The 11767-nt window shown below is 33.4% G+C and overlaps 1 long non-coding RNA gene across 1 annotated transcript; it reads right to left on the bottom strand.

Annotated features, from left to right (window-relative positions):
* Positions 1-4442: 4442 nt before the first annotated feature.
* On the bottom strand, positions 4443-6227 carry LOC133856502 (uncharacterized). The gene is made up of 2 exons (XR_009898212.1): positions 5984-6227; positions 4443-4736 (listed from the first exon to the last, which is right to left on the bottom strand). It is a non-coding gene; the product is annotated as an uncharacterized LOC133856502 (long non-coding RNA).
* Positions 6228-11767: the final 5540 nt, after the last annotated feature.

The following is an 11767-nucleotide window of genomic DNA, read 5'->3' as shown; positions in this document are numbered from 1 at the left end:
CAAGCTTATTTGTACCCCCACTTGGAAACAACAACAACCACCCGAAGGTAACTAAAGCGGTAGAAACACTGAAATAGTCCAAATCTGAGACTGCATAAAAGAGAGGTACCAACACAAATCTATATACAAGAGTCTCCCCTAAAGGGAGTTTAAAACCCAAGCAACAAAATAAATAAATAAACAGCAAAAAAGGCCAAAAATCAGCAACTCCAATGACCGGCAAAGCGGAGGACAACAAGGCATTTGGCACTGGCACGTGAGATCCATGTGCCAACAGTGGAGAACCTCCATCCAACGCTTAAATGCCATGCGTAGGCGTGTGGAAGGTGAAATGAGGTGCAGCTAGTGGTGTCAAGAAGCTGGGACACTGGTGATGGCGGTGAAGTGGCGCATTGAAGCCATAGACCCTCGGAAGAACGTAGATCTATCTTTGAAAAAACTATATTTAAGAACTTGAAAAACTACCACCAACGCTGGGGAGAAGACAATGAATGTTGAGGAGAGAGCCACTAGCTCAATGAAGAAGCCAAGACACCAAGGGAGCAGATTCAAGTGGGATAAGTCGTATATGACGACGGATAAAACCTCGAGAAAGGTGACAAGGGCTAGAGAAACCTCTAACCAAATAGCAGCATAAGCAAAAATAAACATAAATGAAAGAGGAGTGGAGGATGGAAGAATTGAGATCATTCCCTCCTCCCTGAGCTGGCTGTAAAAATAGAGGAATAAATATATGGGCAGGAGAGAGAACAGAGAAAAAATATCTTACGGAAAGGCGTTAATTGATTGAGGGGTGTCTCGTCATGGTGAGTCTATACTCAATTTTTAAATCACTCTTTCGGTTCTGAATTTTTGTTTTGCAATCAGCTCTACAAAATTTTTTTTGTTATTTTTCAATTAGACTTTTCATTAATTTGTTGCTCGAATGTAGATAAAATATTAACTTATACCCATAAAACATGAATTACAAAAAAAAATAATAATAAAAAATCATGGAGTTGAAAGGGTAGTTAAAGCATGCACAATGGTTTGTCTAAATTTTTATCTAATATAGCTAATTAAAACCTACTTTTTCTACCTTCCCTAACCATTTTTCAAAACTTGCATCCAACTACTTCTCTAAATTTATTTATTTTATTAAACTAATCTTTTTTTAAAATCATTTTTGGTTAAATTAATATGTTTGAAAAAAAAAACTCGCATTCTCGTCAGCCAAACAAGGCCAACGTCAATAAGGTGGCGAGCAAGGCTTGGAACAATGGCAGTGGCTTCAGAGGGAGGGCCATGTTCGATGACGTGAACAGTGGACCACCGAAGTTTGGCGCCTCGACCAGACTCTCGCCACGCTCCGAGGACTACAATGAGATTTTCGAGATCTTCAACACGTGTCACATGGCTCCTCCATTTCGGTGTTGGATCTTTCAATGGTCGACGACTCCAAGGTCTTCTTCGACGTCCGGAGCTCCGGATTCGACTATGTTGAGGGCTTTGACGGCTTGGATAGTGCTCTGTTGTATGAGAACTTAATGTTTGACCAGACTAACAATGAGGATTACGATTCCTCTTAAGAAGAAGAAACTTGGTGCATTTGATCATGTTTCAAGTTCTCCACTTTTCATGCTCTCTCACTGTGCAATGGAAGGGCTTTTGAGCAAGCAAAGACAGAGAGAAATGAGAGAAATGAATAAAATGCATTCATAAACGCATTTTGTTTTGCATAATTGAATGGAGATTTTTTGAGTTTTTTCATTAGTTATTTTAGTTAAAAATGTAAAATAGCTAAGCCATTAAAAATGCTCTTAGAGCACCCACAAAAGCCACCTCTCACCTTGTTGGTGGAGAGGGTGGTAGCCATCTCCTCACTTGGCTTTCAAACATTAGTTAGACAAACCTCTCATATTAAAAGGAGAAGTTAAACCACTCCTTTCACATTCTTGTCCACATTCCATTTTTTTGTAGTTCTCTCCAGTCCATTGACATTCTTGAAAGCCTCCAAATGCTCCCCAAGCAAAATCCTTGGCATTCACTTTTCTTTGTTAAACTTAAGACAACACTCTCGAATTATCATTGTACCCATCAAACTTTTAGTATCAACCCAAGTTTTGAAAGGAAAATGATACAAATTCATCCCCTACCTATCTCATTTTCAAATTTATTATTGAATTTGTAGGACCAACATTGAGTCTAACATGTCCCATCTTGAAAACCATGTAATTTTATCTTCTTAAGTTTTCAAGCATCCAACTGCTAAATATGATAACGGTAGAGAGAAGTGTTTGTGTTTGCTCAAAAAATGACCGCTAAGTTGGAAATCAACGGGGTTATTTTATTACAAGAAGGGCTTTTAGGGGTGATCATCACTTAAAAAAAGAAGAAGATGATACCACAATTCGAGTTTCAAAATGTAATATATATATACACTAAAATTGTAGAACGAGTTCTAAAGTGCCTCTTATGTTTTTATAATTTAAAAATTTACATTGATTTGTATCTTAAAAGTTTTGTTTATGCGTGCCTAAAGGTTCCATTAAAATAGCCAAGGGATGTCTCTACGTACTATAAAACAGACATCATTTTTAAATTTCGACAAGATGTCCTCGGTTAATACAAAAGTGAAGTTATTTAATAAATTTAAACTTCAATAATATGTCATAAATTAATACATATTTGAAGTTATTTAATAAATATGAACATATGAAATTGAGAGTATCCATTGCATGACGAGTTTAAAGTTACTTAATGTACATGCATGATTTCATATTATTTAGATTGTTAAAAGGCGTAATAATATTGACTTTATATATTCCATTAAATATATCAATTCTAAATTTTGATCATGGAATGAATATTATCCATTTCAAATTTATAGATAGGTATGAAAAATATACTTAGCTATCATATTTAGTTTTCAATAAAATTATGGCCCTTATAAAATATTACGGGCAATGAAAATAAGAGATTATTATTGTTAGAGAAAATGTCAAAACCACATATTTGTTTCAAACCTCGCATTTCCTCTACCAAGTCAAGTATGTGTGTACATGTCGACGCGGATGCAGTTATTTATAATATTCATATCCACATCCGCAAAATACGGATACCACTTTTAGATATCCACATCTGTGCCATTTTTTTAACTATTCACTTCTGCGCAGTTATTGCAGTTATTATCCGTTTTTCACAAATAGGTAATGAGCCTATTTTAAACTCTTTTTAAAAATAACTTTCGACTGGTTTTTAGTCTTTTGGGCTTGTTTTGAAAATATAATGCAACACCGATATAACGACCCACCCCCAACGATGCAATATTGTTCGCTTTTGGCTCTTCCGAACCAGACTTCCCAAGAGGTCACTCACCCAGGTACTACTCTCGCAGAAACACGCTTAACTGCGGAGTTTTGATAGGTTCATGACCATCACGGCTTTAAAACGCGTTGTGTCAAGAAGGGTACGAATATACATATAAGTACATACCCATTCCCATACACAAGTGATGTGGGATGTTACAACCGAAAATATTTAGAACCAATAAGAAAATGGGATGGTAGATACGACCTCAAAATATTTATAGTAATCAATGCTCATACAAAACACCCTTATGTTTTTTTTATCCATAATTCAATGAACATAACAATCAAGCCACAAACATTAAAAACAAAAAAAAAAAAAAAAAAAAAAAAAAAAAAAAAAAAATACAAATCCAACATAAGAAAAAAATTATAATAATATTACAAATTCATAACATAAAAAAACACAAATTGTCTAAATATAACACATTCATAAGTGAATGTTAATAGGGTTGTGTTGTGTTGAATATATTAACTCATATATATATATATATATATATATAAAAGGTATTAACCACATTCGCATACCCCAAAAATCGATACATGCATCCGTACATACAGATAGTGGATTTTACCAAAACATCTGCATTTGTAGATAGTGGATAGCGGACAGGTGCGTATAGCGATTATAAGCAGTTAATATCCAGTTGCATGTACACCCTTAATGCCAATAGGCTTTTTTGTAAAACAGAAGAGACAAAAAATAAAAAAATAACAATCTTCACTGTTAATTAAAAACACAAATGTTCTCCAACTCTTTCATTAATTAAAAATAAATAAATTCGACCCATACGTGTGTTTTAGGTACGGTTAGTTACCCATTGAGAAGGAAAGTGTCACCTTAGCAAAAAAAAAAATTAATGATTTATTGAAGAGTAGCTCAGCCACTCTCATGAGTGGTCAACCATGTAACACCCCAGTTAAATTAACTAACTAGTAATTACTTTATGGTTCGCCACTCAGACTCATTCCACAAGAAATAGACCATAGAGATCTCATCATCTCTGAAGAGAGCCTACAGTGAAAGACTTTCACTTATAACATAAAGATAACAATTAAAATTTACAGTCACAATATAAACAACCAGGGCAAGGCTAAAGCATCATAACATAAATTATCACATTTATTTTCAAAAGTACGGTCAAAAGACCAGTCATCAAAGTACAATGCAACATTTCAGAACCAATCTAAGAGTTATAACATAACATAAATTTTAAAGCCTACACTTAAGAAAATAAAGTATAAAGATAATCTCGATCATGTCATGGCGGGTATCATTACCACCGCTCCACATCTCGGCCAATCACACTAGATCTAGCTCCTCAAGCACACTATTCAAAAGTATCAAACACCTCTTGGGAACCATCATCTGTATAACTATTTATAAAACTGTTTCACAGGTAGAAAATATACAAGTGTAAGTCCACAACTTAGCAAGTAATAATATACAAGGTGTGTAGGTTATTGTGTGGTGAACTTAGATGTTTAAGATATAAATCACATGCAACAATGCAAAGTTATAATTTATCATTTGACAGTGGCATCATGGATGCGGTATAAATATAATATATGAAGTAATAAGATAATCATTTCATAACTCAACTCCATATGGTTTACTCATGATATTAACTTCTTCCCAACAGGGTTGACACTGTCCGAAGGGATCTGTAATACAACACCAGTGCCTTGGATAGTGTATGCATACTGTCATATACTAGCAGTCCAACTGAGTCCGACCTCGAGTGGCCCATGCTACTAGCAAAGCGGTAACTGTGACCCCCATTCGTAAATGGTGCGCATGTCGTTCACAAAACAGCCATTAAATCGAAGGGCCATCATAACATAATAATAAATCTCTTTGACCATAAGGTTAACCTTTATGATAGTAAGCTAATGGCTATTATTCCGCATGTATTAGTGTACTATGTCATACGATGCAATTTAATATACATCGTCTTTTACAAGGATGCTTTTCTAAACTCTTCTTTCTTACCATCTTGTTATTCATCATTCATTTTCACAAAATAGAGTTCATAGTAATCAAAAGTATATTTCATGTGAGTTGTAACACATATATATTTGGTATACAAAATAATCATGCTATGTGAGAAAAATAATAACAAGTATTTATTTGAGTTTTACTCACTTATTTTGTAAGGCTCCTCCACAAAGTCTTCATGAGGCTCTACAACCTCAAAATCTGAGAAAAGACCTATCATTTGTCTTAATCTAGAGCTAAAATTAGTTCTAAGTTCTAATAGTCTCAAAACAGCTATTATGCCTAACTAACAAATATTCGGGACACGAGGATTAAACGTTCGGCCACCACTTCAATTGTTCGATCAAGGAGGGTCGAACATTCGATTCTGGGCAGAAACTTAATTTTAAACTAGAAACCCAACCAACCCTCTACAAAAAGGGTTTTAAGGTTTAGAACTGCTAACAAGGTTCTAAGCCATAAAAACACATCCATGCAAGAAAAAATACGTCAAATATCATCAAAATGCAAAACCAACGTTAAACTATTATTAAGACCAACAAAACTTTCTAGAGAATTAAGCCTACAAGGCATGCTATAAAAATACTATAACCAGAATGTGAGCAGCTAAAGAAACGAGTTAGGCTAGGAAGTTTACCTTATTATAAGCAAAATAGTCAATAACACACTTCCTCAAACAAAACACTCTCACACACTCATCATAGGATATTGTTGGTTGAAAGGGGTGGAAATGAATTAAAGAATGAAGGGGTGTAGTATTTATAGAGGACAAAAGCACTGAGGATAAGGATGATCTGATTTCTGTAGTACTACTACCTGTCAAACGTTCAAGCTAACTTCCTTATCACCTCAAACCTCATAATATATCAAGCCGACCCTAAGAAAAGCCCCACGGTGAGTTTTTTGAGTCCATCAAAAAGTATCCTCCCCTATATTTCAAAACTTCCTAATCACCCATTTATTATTAACACAAAGATATTTTTCCCATCATATATATATATATATATATATATATATATATAGTATCCATAAATTATATACGACAGTTAGCTAAAGTGACCCATGGAATTACATAAACCGAACACATGTCATCTAATGTTTAATGTGAGACGTGGTGTGCCCTCCTTGCCACGTGGGCATATATTGTCGGTGGATCAAATGATTGCTCAAAAATATAAAATATATTTTCCTTTTTTCTTTTGGGTGAATACCAAAAGGTGATTAAAAGTTGGCTCCTACCAAAATAATTTTGCTTTTTTTTTTTTTTTTTTTCTTAATATATATATTTTTTCATCTGGGGTTGATAACTTCCATGATTACACTCTGAATAATCATTGCCAAATCGGTTTTGTAAAACTAATTAAGCTTACTTTACACTTGGCAATCAGAGATTGATAGATATTACAAACTAATTCCTTTAAATGATTATCAAATTGCATACGTGTTAATATGTTATTGGATTTCCCATTTCTTTAATGAATCTTCACGTTACGCGTACTCTGCCTTCCCTCCGGTTCCCCACAACGTGAATTCTAAGGAAGGCGGCTACATTGCATGTGAAATGCATTCAATCACTTTTTTTTTTTTTTTTTTTTTTAGTTTCTAATTAATAAAAGTTTAATCGTCAATCTAATAAATTAAACCATGCTCACCGGTCAAAAATAGTCCTATTTAATAATAAAAAATAATTAAATTCTTCACATGCTCAAAAGATATATAACACTTTTAAAGATTGAATTATAAAAAATTATTCCTATTTAATTTTGGAAGAAATTTATATCCCAGCATGAATTCTCTTAGTATTTTTAATCTAAATACCAAATAGATTATTGCACCTATTATGTTACAATATTTCTTACAATAAGGTCATCAATGTCAGTAAAATAAAAATCGATATATGAGTTTAAATGCATTGATTTAAGGATGACAAATATTTTGATTTAATGCTCCATTTGTTTAGATGTAAATATTTTCGGTACTTTCTAACGTTTGGTGCAATCAAAAATAATAATCAAACTGGTTTGACAAAAAAAAAAAAAAACTTCTTTAGTTTCGGAAGATAGTTTCTATTTTTAAATTTGGTAAACTATTTTTCGAGTTTGAAGTTTTCTTTCTCAAGTAGCCGAAGGTTGCATGCCATTTTTTGTCATTGCTCATTTTTAGTATGACCAAACGCTGAAAAATAATTTAAATGAAATGATTATTTTTAAAAAATTAATTTATTTGAAAAATGTTTTTCAACAAAAAAATATTTTACGTTAAAATAATTGGAGGAGAACTCTACCAAAAGTGAGAATCAACGTAGATAAAAGCTTATGTGCCACATATTCTGTTGGAAAAATTATCATTCCAAAAGTCCAAGTGAGCCCATGATCGAGCTTTGGGCCAAGTCAATCCAACCAACCCGATCAAAGACCCATGAAGACCTGATCGGTCATCACAGTCTCAGATACTCTTCAGAGAATCTCAAGAATATCCTTCGGTTGCTAGGACCGAGGATTGATATAGTTGATACGTCTCGGAACAACATCATCCCGGGAACACGAGAAGAACACATACAGAATGTCCATATCCAATTGGTCTAGAAAACGTATTTCTCGGGACTACCATGAGGCGATATGGATGAAATATGCTGAAGTACTTATCCCGATATTGCAGTCGGAATTTATGAGATAAGATCTGATCTATAATCCTGAAAAAGGCTAAGAATGACTATCCCGGATATTCAGGATAACCTCGTATCTCATAAGGTATGAGATAAGTGCCCTATTGAAACACAGTTGAAAGACTAGTCTTACCCGAATTGGACTCTCCTAAAGATAAGTTTAATCCCACTCAATCTAGGGATTAGATTCTTAATTGAACTAGAACAAGAATACTTTAAATGTATCCGAATTATATGCATATAAATAGGCTAGTACCACTAGGTATCAAAACTCTATGATCTCTCTAATATTAACGTGCTCTTATATTCTCAAATATTTATCTATTAAATTTGACTTAGACATCAAAATGAGATTCTGTCCGCACACTGAAAACTATACCAACATATTCCAAACATGAAAAATCATGTCCGAGTCGTCTGACATATATATTGACAATAGAATCTTTAAATGGTTGAATATGTTAAAAAAAAAAAAAAAAAAAAAAAAGACTTGTGTTTTGGAAATTTACGTAGAAAAAATCAGGAAAGTTCATAAATCATATAATATGCTTAAATCATGATGATTATCACCAAACAAAGGACCAAAAAATTGCTGAGAAAGCCTCAGTATTGAAATAGGCCACGTGGTTGATCCTGTGATTGTGTGGTCCAGATACAATCCGTGTGGGTGGTGTGGGGACCTGCCCATTTACGTAACCATGCTTTCCTTCTTTCTCTTTCTCTTTCTCTTTTGGTGGGAGTCGTGGGACACCGGAGCAAACAAAGCTCATAACTCATGAGCGCTGACGAAGACTACTACAGCTGGCGCCAATCTGTTTGCTTCGCTGGAAAGTGAACTGGAAACCACAAAAAGATTCCGGCAAAAAAAAAATATCTAGCCATCAAATTCGGGCAGACAGTAGAGTTGCCCGAGAATCCCAGATGTTTTGTAGGTGGACAGACCATTTGTACGGTTCCAGCCTTGCGCCAGTTCACCCATCCTAAATTCGCTTTGTACGGACCTGAAAAAAAGTCTTTTCGGCCTATACTTTGATTATTATATATAACCTTTGCTAAATAAATCAGATTATTTATATTTAAAAGGATTATTATGCTTTGATGTGTGAGAATGTGAGATGAGATTTTTTTATGGAGATATATTATTTGTATATCAATGAGTGTACAGTATAACAGTACAAAAATGTACATCCAATACATTTGATAATATGGGATCAACATCATATACATGAAATTTCAGATATGATATATTTATAATTTTTTCTTTTATAATTCTTATTCAATCTCGATAAATTTTTTTTTATAAATAAAATAAAAATTAACTATTAAATATGTAAGAGCTACATGGAAGAAAACGGATGTAATGATTAATTTGAAAAAATGTTGTACAACAATTGTATAAACGTTATAAACGTATCATATCACCATAAGGGTCCGTTTGGGTTTGCGATTTCAAAAAGTGCGATTTAAAATCACGTTTTTAAAATGTGCGATTTGAAAAAAGTGATTTTTAAAAACGCAATTAAGCGTTTGTCAAAATCGCAGTTTAGCATTTAAAATCGCAAATTAGCCTTTAAAATTCTACGTTTTCAAAAAAGCACAATTTCACCTGCGATTTGAAAAAGCAGAAAAAACAATTTTTAAAAACGCAATTCCCAAACAATTTATGTTTAAAATCGCACTTATTGTCTACGAAATCGCAATTCTAAACGAACCCTAAGGCCTACATCACATGTGGATCCTATGCATCGGAGTGACGTGGGTACATACTGTCAAATGCATTGTGTACACCCAATTAACCATTAACCATTATTTCAAAATTATAGAAATCATAGATTGTATTGCCTTCTGTCTCCCTCTCTTTTTCTGATGTGTGGTTTTATATTTTTATCTGAATTCTTATTTGATCATAATATTTTGATAATAAAGCATTGAAAAAAGATGATGGGGGGTCTAATTTGCCACGGCTATTTACTTTAAGAGTTGGTCGTTACTTTTTGAACATCAAGGCCAAAACAAAAAAGAGTGCTACTTCCTAAAAAGGAGGAAAAGTGTATTCTTTTTCAAAAATTATTTAATTTCAAAAGAGTAGCATCCTCATATAGTCATATGATAATCGGGTATCATGAACTTGAAGCAACACACGTTTCAATTTAATGTTTTTTAGGAAAATTGTTATAAAAAAAGTTTAGCATTTTTCATGTTTTTAGAACAACAAAAGAGAGGGAGATTTTATCAAGACGAGGGGATCACATCACACACTAGTTTAGTCTGATTTTTACTTACCGAGACGTGAACTCATTGTTTTACCTACTGTTTTACATAAAGCAAGCACATTGATGTAGATGACGAGTAACTGGAGTAAAGGCGAGAGTTTTGAGAGTATTTCAATCATATAGTTTTGGTTTAACTATTGGTACATCCTGAAATGTGTTTAGTGTAGTTATTAGATGTAAATGAGGGTGATTACTAATACATTTGTATAACATATTATAGATAATGAATCAAATCAAATATTCAAATTTTTTTTTTATTTTTTTATTTTAAATTTTTCTTGTTTTTGTTCTTCCATGGGAGGGGGAGGAAGGCTGCCAAATAAAACAATTTTTAAAATAAAACAACACGAGTCTAGAACACCAAAACATACATGGCAGAAGTAGCCCCAAATAGAAGGAATGCCCTTAAATATTAAGTAGATTCAGCATTATCATCTCAAAACGTTATACTAAAAGTAGATTTTGTCCTAAACTCTGTGCTACCACAGTTATGCCTTCCCCTTCAATATCACCTAAACCATTCTCAAGTTCTATTGACAAACATGATTCAATCAGAGGTAAATAAATTGGGTTTGTAAAGCCCTTAGATTTAATTAATAGGAATAATTAACCTGGAGAATTAATTAACTTTTAATTAAATTGAAAAACTACCCTGAACACCTATCCGAGTGGATGAAGTAGCGGAATGCAAAAAGTAATGATCTGAGTTACAATTAATACTTTAAACACATCTCTTAAATAAATTATAATAAAAAATCCATAAAAAATAATAACAACTCACTATCACCAAATATATCTATGGAATTCATAAATTCTAAAATACAATAAAACTGCATACCGTTCTCGCTCAATATCTCAAATTTGAAGAAAGACTCTAAACTCTAATTCGATTTAGTACATGTTGAATTGTGAAATAAATAAATGTTTCACATGTGAAAAGGGTAGCAACTGCGTAAGTCCACGACTTAATAAGTAAACATCGCACAGAAGTAAACCATGAAATAAGTTATTTGTGGTAGACTCAAAATGACTTCTCATGATACCATGCCATTTTAGAAGGTTTTCACAAAATATTTTTATTTGATTGGAAATGCTAAGTGACCATTTTATAAAACATGGCATGATTCATTATAAATTCACCTTGAGGCATCAAAACAATTGAATTTAAAACATAACATTTTTATACATTTCATTTGCATTATAACAACATCCTTATCTCATGAGATCATATCCTCACCTTATCACATCATCAATTTATACTTGTATGTTACCCTTATATGGTGGAGGTTATCTAAGCTGACTGTGGTGTTACAGGATAGGCCAATTATGTCATTCACGAGATAATTGGGTCGGGACAACAACCTAATGTCAACGGTTGCGAGATAAGCCGATAGGGGTAACGACGGGATAAGATGGTCGCGGTTGACACAGGGTAAGCCCGTCGGGGTAACACAGGATAAGCCGGTTGTGATGTTGAAAGTTA

The sequence above is a fragment of the Alnus glutinosa genome, chromosome 14, assembly GCF_958979055.1.
Source record: "Alnus glutinosa chromosome 14, dhAlnGlut1.1, whole genome shotgun sequence".
Taxonomy (NCBI): Eukaryota; Viridiplantae; Streptophyta; class Magnoliopsida; order Fagales; family Betulaceae; genus Alnus; species Alnus glutinosa.
Note: the sequence above shows the minus strand (reverse complement) of the source record. Positions and strands in the feature narration are given on the sequence as shown.